The sequence below is a fragment of the Budorcas taxicolor genome, chromosome 8, assembly GCF_023091745.1.
Source record: "Budorcas taxicolor isolate Tak-1 chromosome 8, Takin1.1, whole genome shotgun sequence".
Taxonomy (NCBI): Eukaryota; Metazoa; Chordata; class Mammalia; order Artiodactyla; family Bovidae; genus Budorcas; species Budorcas taxicolor.
The window spans coordinates 48174273-48183619 of record NC_068917.1 but is presented as its reverse complement, the minus strand read 5'-3'; the positions used below and the strand labels follow the sequence as shown (position 1 = coordinate 48183619).

The window sequence follows — 9347 nt, the reverse complement described above, 5'->3', positions numbered from 1 at the left end:
TAGAGCCATCTGGAAAGCAAATTTCCTCTGCTGTTCCCATTTTAGTTGGCAGTCGCTGACCTGTTCTCTTAACCTATTATTTTGCTTTTTCTAGAATGTCGTATAAATGAATTTATACAGTAATTGACCTTTAGAGTCTAGCTTCTTTCACTCAGCATAATGCCTTTTAGATTCATCCATATTTTTGAGTGTGTCAGTAATTCTTTTCTTTTTATTGCTGTATGTCATTTCATTGTATGAATGAGCCACAGTTTATTTATCCATTTACACATTGTGGGACATTTGGGTTGTTTTCAGAGTTTGGTGATTATTTATAAAGCTGTTATATGTATCCACATAAAAGTGCTTATGAAAAAAAAGGAAAAAGTGCTTATGAAAATATAACTTTTTTATATTCTAGGGTAAATACTTGGAGTTGAATTGCTGAGTCATATAAAGGTGTCTAATTTACTTTATTAGAAATGGACAAACTTTTCCATAGTGACTGTACCATTTTGCATTTCCAACAGCAAAGTATGACAGAATTACTTTGCATTCTCACCAGCACTTGGTATTGTCAATTACAAAAAGCCAGTTTAGTGTATTTGCATGTCCTTATAGTTTTAATTTGCGTTTCCCTAACGACTGATGATGTTGAGCATCTTTTTTGTTCTTATTAGTCAGCCATATATTTTCTTTTCTAAATTCATTTAGTTGTGCTGGGTCTTCATTGCTGTGCACAGGCTTTCTCTAGTGGTGAGTGGGGCTACTCTTCGTTGTGGTGCATGGGCTTCTCATTGTGGTGGTTTCTCTTGTTGCCGAGCACAGGCTCTAGGCACACAAGCTTCAGTAGTTGCAGCACTGAGGCTCAGTAGCTGTGGCTCATGCGCTTAGTTGCTCCACGGCATGTGGAATCTTCCTGGACCAGAGATCAAACCTCCATCCCCTGAATTGACAGGCCAATTCTTATCCACTGTACCACCAGGGAAGGCCTCAGCCATGTATTTTCTTTTGAAATGTCTGTTTAAATCTTTTCCCTATTTCTTCAGTTTTAATTAACTTTTTTTTTTTTTTGAGAGTAATGTTAGATTTACAGAAAATGTGCAAAGATAGAGCAGAGTTTCTTTCTTTTTTTCTGCCACACCGTGTGGCTCATGGGATCTTAGTTCCCCAACCAGGGATTGAACCCAGGCCATGGCAGTGAAAATGCCAAGTCCTAACCACTGGACTCTCAGGGAATTCCCTAGAACAGAGTTTCTACATACCATTTACCTAGTTTCTCTTGAGTCTTACATACGATGTTAACATTATTTTTTACAAACTAATTGTTGACTTTCGTACAGTTCAGTTCAGTTCAGTCACTCAGTCGTGTCCCACTCTTTGTGACCCCATGAACCTCAGTACACCAGGCCTCCCTGTCCATTACTAACTCCCAGAGTCTACCCAAACCCATGTCCCTCGAGTCGGTGATACCATCCAACTGTCTCATCCTCTGTTGTCCCCTTCTCCTCCTGCCCTAAATCTTGCCCAGCATCAGGGTCTTTTCCAATGAGTCAGCTCCTTTGCATCAGGTGGCCAAAGTATTGCAGTTTCAGCTTCAACATCAGTCCTTCCAATGAACATTCAAGACTGATCTCCTTTAGGATGGACTGGTTGGATCTCCTTGCAGTCCAAGGGACTCTCAAGAGTCTTCTCCAATATCACACTTCAAAAACATCAATTCTTCAGCATTCAGCTTTCTTTATAGTTCAACTCTCACATCCATACATGACTACTGGAAAAACTATAGCCTTGACTAGATGGATGTATTTTGGCAAAGTAATGTCTCTGCTTTTTAATCTGCTGTCAAGGTTGGTCGTAACTTTGCTTGCAAGGAGTAAGGGTCTTTTAATTTCATGGCTGTAATCACCATCTGCAGTGATTTTGGAGCCCCCCCAAATAAAGTCAGCCATTGTTTCCACTATTTCCCCATCTATTTGCCATGAAGTGATGGGAGCAGATGCCATGATCTTAGTTTTCTGAATGTTGAGCTTTAAGCCAACTTTTTTGCTCTCCCCTTTCACTTTCATCAAAAGGCTCTTTAGTTCTTCACTTTCTGCCATAAGGGTGGTGTCATCTGCATATCTGAGGTTATTGAGATTTCTCCTAACAATCTTGATTTTAGCTTTTGCTTCCTCCAGCCCAGCGTTTCTCATGATGTACTCTGCATAGAAGTTAAATAAGCAGGGTGACAATATACAGCCTTGACATACTCCTTTTCCTATTTGGAACCAGTCTGTTGTTCCATGTCCAGTTCTAACTGTTGCTTCCTGAACTGCATACAGATTTCTCAAGAGGCAGGTCAGGTGGTCTGGTATTCCCATCTCTTGAAGAATTTTCCACAGTTTATTGTGATCCACACAGTCAAAGGCTTTGGCATAGTCAATAAAGCAGAAATAGATGTTTTCCTGGAACTCTCTTGCTTTTTCGATGATCCAGCAGATGTTGGCCATTTGATCTCTGATTCCTCTGCCTTTTCTAAAACCAGCTTGAACAACTGGAAGTTCACGGTTCATGTATTGCTGAAGCCTGGCTTGGAGAATTTTAAGCATTACTTTACCAGCATGTGAGATGAGTGTAGTTGTGCAGTAGTTTGAGCATTCTTTGGCATTGCCTTTCTTTGGGATTGAAATGAAAACTGACCTTTTCCAGTCCTGTGGCCACTGCTGAGTTTTCCAAATTTGCTGGCATACTGACTGCAGCATTTTCACAGCATCATCTTTCAAGATTTGAAGTAACTCAACTGGAATTCCATGACCTCCACTGCTTGTGATGCTTCCTAAGGCCCATTTGACTTCACATTCCAGGTTATCTGGCTCTAGGTGAGTGATCACACCATCATGATTATCTGGGTTGTAAATATCTTTTTTGTACAGTTCTTCTGTGTATTCTTGCCACTTCTTAATATTTTCTGCTTCTGTTAGGTCCATACCATATCTGTCCTTTATTGAGCCCATGTTTGCATGAAATGTTCCCTTGGTATCTCTAATTTTCTTGAAGAGATCTCTAGTCTTTCCCATTCTATTGTTTTCCTCGATTTCTTTGCATTGATCCCCGAGGAAGGCTTTCTTATCTCTCCTTGCTATTCTTTGGAACTCTGCATTCAAATGGGTGTATTTTCCTTTTCTCCTTTGCTTTTCACTTCTCTTCTTTTCACAGCTATTTGTAAGATGCTGGGTTCGAGCCCCGGTGGATCCAGGGAAATTCGAAGCGTGGACGGCGTAGGCGAGGAAAACTTATTTGTTTATTAATATAGGAATATAAGATTAGATTAGGGAGAAATAGTGTAGTAGGAAAATTAAGTGGAGAAAGAAGGCTGAATAACTTGGTTTACGTGGGAAGCCAGTAAAGTTCCAGACAAGGAGCTTGCACCATCTATGTTAGGCCACTGGTGTCCTCTTGAGTATCGGGGCGTGCCCCGCCTTGGGCTCCCCCTCGCTTGGATCGTAAAAGCTGGGACAAGTAAGTAGACATGGTGAGCCTCCATGCCCCAGATGGGAATTCAGCCAGAAATTAGAGAGGAGACACGGGGGAAACCAGTCCAGCGACTGGTCCCATCCTCTATTGTTCAGAAGGCCTTTTATACTTTTTGATTATACATAGAGATCAATGGGTAACACAAAGTTATGCAGCGTTAGCAGCCCAGACTCTTATCAAAACCAGGCTTTTCTCTCTGCATACCTAATTGTATACACAAGTCTTAGGTAATTTACATCATCTTCCGGCCAAAAGGGCCAATTAACATTTTACAGTCTTTTTTCTGATAAGGGTTTGTCAACTAGAAGACAATTCACAAGCTGTAAGGTCCAGGGAACCTGTTAGGCAAGCTAGAGAGCTATCAGAGGGGTTTAACTGAAACATCCCTTTCAAATGCAGAAGACTAAAGCCCTGATTTGACTTTTTTCAGAGAATATCAGAAGAGCAGAGTACAAAAGCCAGCAGATTTTTTGGTTTTTGGGGTATATGCTCAGGAAATTCCAGGGGGAACCCCTGAAGCCTGATTACATCCTTGTGTTTTGTCAGGCTTCCTTCCTCATGACCTTGTCACGGGTGGGATTCCTCGTGCTGGCTCCTGGCAGTAAGGCCTCCTCAGACAGCCATTTTGCTTTTTTGCATTTCTTTTTCTTGGGGATGGTCTTGATTCCTGTCTCCTGTACAATGTCACGAACTTCCATCCATAGTTCTTCAGGCACTCTATCAGATCTAGGCCCTTAAATCTATTTCTCACTTCCACTGTGTAGTCATAAGGGATTTGATTTAGATTATACCTGAATGGCCTAGTGGTTTTCTCCACTTTCTTCAATTTCAGTCTTAATTTGGCAATCAGGAGTTCATGATCTGAGTCACAGTCAGCTCCTGGTCTTGTTTTTGCTAACTGTATAGAGCTTCTTCATCTTTGGCTGCAAAGAATACAATCAGTCTGATTTTAGTGTCGACCATCTGATGATGTCCAGGTGTAGAGTCTTCTCTTGTGCTGTTGGAAGAGGGTGTTTGCTCTGACCAGTGCCTTCTCTTGGCAGAACTCTATTAGTCTTTGCCCTGCTTCATTCTGTACTCCAAGGCCAAATTTGCCTGTTACTCCAGGTGTTTCTTGACTTCCTACTTTTACATTCCAGTCCCCTATAATGAAAAGGACATCTCTTTTGGGTGTTAATTCTAGAAGGTCTTGTAGGTCTTCATAGAACTGTTTAACTTCAGCTTCTTTAGCAATACTGTTCAGGGCATAGACTTGGATTACTTTGATATTGAATGGTTTGCCTTAGAAACGAACAGAGATCATTCTGTCATTTTTGAGATTGCATCCAAGTACTGCATTTTGGACTCTTTTGTTGACTGTGATGGCTACTCCATTTCTTCTAAGGGATTCCTGCCCACAGTAGTAGATATAATGGTCATCTGAGTTAAATTCACCCATTCCAGTCCATCTTAGTTCGCTGATTCCTAGAATGTCAATGTTCACTCTTGCCATCTCCTGTTTGACCACTTCCAATTTGCCTTGATTCATGGACCTAACATTCCAGGTTCCTATGCAGTATTGCTCTTTACAGCATTGAACCTTGCTTCTATCACCAGTGCTATCCATACTGTTAACTAAGTTCCAGATTTTATTATGTTTACTATTAACAAAATTCCATATTTTAACCAGATTTTTTTCTGTTAATAGCCTTTCCTTGCTCCCTGTTCCAGGCTTAGATCCAGGATACCTAGAATTAATTTTCTGTCCTCATTTAATAAGTCTTTGGGTATTTTCACCTTCTTGGAGAAGTTGTGTCTGGAGCCATCTTACCTGCTCCCATCTGGACTGATATATTTATAGATCTCCATTGTTGCTATGTTGGGATTTCCCTTTACATTTATCCTGGGGATTCCTTTCACCTCCCTTTGAGTTTGACCTCTTCTTTTTGGATCCAGTGATTTCTCTAGTTCACACCTTTCTTTTTCTTTGTTTACTATCTCACTTTGGTTCAAGGTATCTTTTGGAAGTCTTTAGATAAAGGAAAGATGGAAAAGATTTTTGCATAGATAACTTATTCTACCTTCATTTTTAATTAATTTTATGTATCAACTGGGCTAGTGGTAGAGCACCTATTTAATCAAACACTAATATTTGAAACACTGAAAATATCTTGTGGCTCTAATTAAGATCTTTATTATTTTTTAATCTTTCTTTTTTTTTTTTTTGGCCACCCCAAGAGGCATGTGGGATCTTAGTTCGAGGCATGTGGGATCTTAGTTCCCCAACCAGGGATCGAACCCACACCCCCTTCATTGGAAGCATGGACTCTTAACCACTAGACTGACAGGGAAGTCCCATAATTAAGATCTTTAATCAGTTGATTTTAAAGGAGATTACCCTTTCAAGGTAAAGGGTAGCTCGACAAGGATTTCAATATATATTTTAGTTTTTAAGTGATTAAATAAATCAAGTTAAGGCCTTATAGCAAAAACTGAAGTTTCCTGGAAAAGAAGAGATTTTGTCTCAGGATTACTCCATTAACCCTTGCCTGTGTTTCCAGACTGGCAATCTGCCCTATGAATTTCAGAATTGCCTTTCCCCACGGTTGTGTGAGCCAATTTCTGAAAATAAACCTGTCATCTATGTCTATGTCTATGTCTCCCCCATCCTATTTCTCTAGAGAACACTGACTAATATACAGGGTTTATAGAATTATAAGTGAAAGTTGCTCAGTCCTGTCTGACTCTGCAATCCCATGAATTATACAGTCCATGGAATTCTCTAGGCCAGAATACTGGAGTAGCTTGCCTTTCCCTTCTCCAGGGGGTATTCCCAACCCAGCGATCAAACCCAGGTCTCCCACATTGTAGGTGGAATCTTTACCAGCTGAACTACAGGGAAGCCCATATAGAATTATAGGTTGGCAATTAATTTCTCTCAGAATTTTAAAGGCATAGTTCCATTAGTTTCTAGCTATCAGAATGCTATTAAGAAATTTGAAACAATTTTGAGACTTGAGCCTTTATATAAAATAAATTTTCTGTCTGAAACCTTGTCGAATCTAGTCATCATCCTTGGTGGTCTGAAGTTGCATGGTCAGGTTCATTTTCATCCATTGTGCTGGGCACTCAGAGTCTCTTTCAATCTGGAAACAAACTCATATCCTTTAGCTCTGGAAATTTTTCTTGACTCGTTTGAGAGTTTTCTTACATCCATTGTCTATATTTTCTCTTTCCAGAAGTCCTGTTGTTTGGATATTGGATCTAATGGTCTTCAAGTTTTCTTATTCCATTTTACCTATTTTTAATCTTTTGGGGATATTTCTTCAACCTTAACTCCTAATGACTCTCTCTCTCTTAGTCTCTAGTTTATACCATCTTGCTTTTAATTTCTAAGAGCTCTTTTATGTTTCCAGAATATTCATTCTTTTTCCATATATTTATTTACTCACTTAAAAACTAAAATATATATTGAAATCTTTATCTATATCCCCCAAACAATGAATATTATAAATTACCATTTTCTTTGTTATAAATATAAAAACTGAAAGTTAAATTTGCATGGTTTCTAGAACATTTGGTCTATAAAATTTAGTAATGCATAGATGTTTGTTTTCATGTTGTTATACATCATAAGCTGTTTGTAAATTTTGGAGAATAATTCCTTATATGTCACTTGCAAACATTTTCTCCCAATCTGTGGGTTGTCATTTCATTTTGTTTATTATTTCCTTTGCTATGCAAAAACTGTTGAGTTTAAGTATGTCCCATTTATTTTTGTTTTTATTTCCATTATTCTGGGAAATGGATCAAAAAAGATATTGCCGTGATTTATGTCAGAGTGTTCTGTCTGTGTTTTCCTCTAGGAGATTTATAGTGTCTGGTCTCACGTTATGTCTTTAATCCATTCTGAGATTATTTTTGTTTATGAAGTTAAAGAATGATCTTTTTTTTTAAACATGTGGCTGTCCCGTTTTCGTGATAGGCAGATGACCTAAATAGACATTTTTCCAAAGACATACAGATGTCCAACAGATACATGAAAAGATGTTCACCATCCCTAATTATTAGGGAAATGCAAATCAAAACTACAATGAGATATCACTTCATACCAGCCAGAGTGGCTATCATCAAAAAATCCACAAATAATAAATGCTGGAGAGGGTGTGGAGAGAAGGGAACCCTCATACACTGTTGGTGGGAATGTAGATTGGTACGGCTGCTATGGAAAACAGTATGGAGGTTCCTTAAATAACTGAAAACAGAACTACCACATGACCCTGCAATCCCACTCCTGGACATGTATCTGGAGAGAAACATGATCCATGAGGATACATGCACCCCAGTAGCCACTGCAGCACTGTTTACAATATCCATGACATGGAAGCAGCCTCAGTGTCCATGGACAGAGGAGTGGATAGAGAATATGTGGTGTGTATATATATAAACAGTGGAATATTATTCAGCCATGAAAAGAATGAAATAATGCCATTTACTGTAACATGGGTGGACCTAGAGAGTGTCATATGAGTGAAATAAGTCAGAGAAAGAGAAATCTTGTATGACAGTCCTTATATGTGGAATCTAAAAAGAAATGATACAAATGAACTTACAAAACAGAAAGAGACTCACAGACCTATAAAATGAACTTACGGTTGCTGGAGGAAAGAGACGGGGAATTTGGGATCAACATTTATACACTGCTGTATTTAAAATGGATAACCAACAAAGACCTATTGTATAGCACATGGAACTCTGCTCAATGTTGTGTGGCTGCTTGGATGGGAGGAGGGTTTTGGAAAGAATGGATACATGTAGATGTATGGCTGAATCCCTTCACTATTCACCTGAAATTATTGCAATATTGTTATTTGGCTATACCCCAATACAAAATAAAAAGTTTAAAAGAAAAAAAAATTAGCAATGCAAATGTGTGACACAAAAGTTTGAATGTTACCATTTAAATTTTGTTTCACATATTACAAACTTAAAAGAAAATTCTGTAAGTATTGATATCCCTAGTTAGTATTTAATAACAGTTTAAATAAATGTTTATATGATGCTCACATTATGGAAATGCCTTGTTTTGTTAGAAGTATATAACACATGTCCTTGAATGTGTTTCCAATGCGTACATGCTGTTTTTACTGATTATTTTTGCATTTAATTTCATCTATTTATGCAAACATTTGGGTATGCTATCTCATTTTTCTTAACTGTTACACTAATACTAGTTAACCCTAAAATATAACACAGGTCTGTTTCCCTGGGTATACTAACATGCCAAGATGTTTCAGTTCAGTATGTAACCTTGTAATTTTAACATCTACTGTTTTCATACTTTCTTATTCTCATTTAACACATGCAGCTCTTAAGTTCTTATACAAAATCCAACTATCTTTTTTTTGTTTCCTACTTTTTCCCTGCATAAATCTCTTCCTTTGTCACTGCTTTATTCATCTGTATAGAGCCTTCATATATGAGGTTATATAATACATACAGGTTATATACATATGGTAGGTGGTTATATAGCATAAGGGGTTAGAAGTGTGGGCTCTTTAAGTTGGCTAGCCTCCCTACGTTTATTTATTTAACTTAAAAATTTTATTGAAATATAGTTGATTTACAATGTTGTGTTAGTTTCAGGTACATAGCAATGTGAGTCAGCCATACATATACACATATTCAAAAGGGCTTCCCTAATAGCTCAGATGGTAAAGCATTCACCTGCAATGCAGGAGACCAGGTTTGCTTCTTGGGTCAGGAAGATCCCTTGGAGAGGGAAATGGCAACCCACTCCAGTATTCTTGTCTGGAGAATTCCGTGGCCAGAGGAGCCTGGCAGGTTACAGTCCATGGGGTTGCAAAGAGTCG

The 9347-nt window shown here is 38.5% G+C and overlaps 1 non-coding gene across 1 annotated transcript; it reads right to left on the bottom strand.

The window, feature by feature from the left end:
* Nucleotides 1-1145: 1145 nt before the first annotated feature.
* Nucleotides 1146-1217, bottom strand: TRNAE-UUC (transfer RNA glutamic acid (anticodon UUC)). Its single transcript has one exon. It is a non-coding gene; the product is annotated as a tRNA-Glu (tRNA).
* Nucleotides 1218-9347: the final 8130 nt, after the last annotated feature.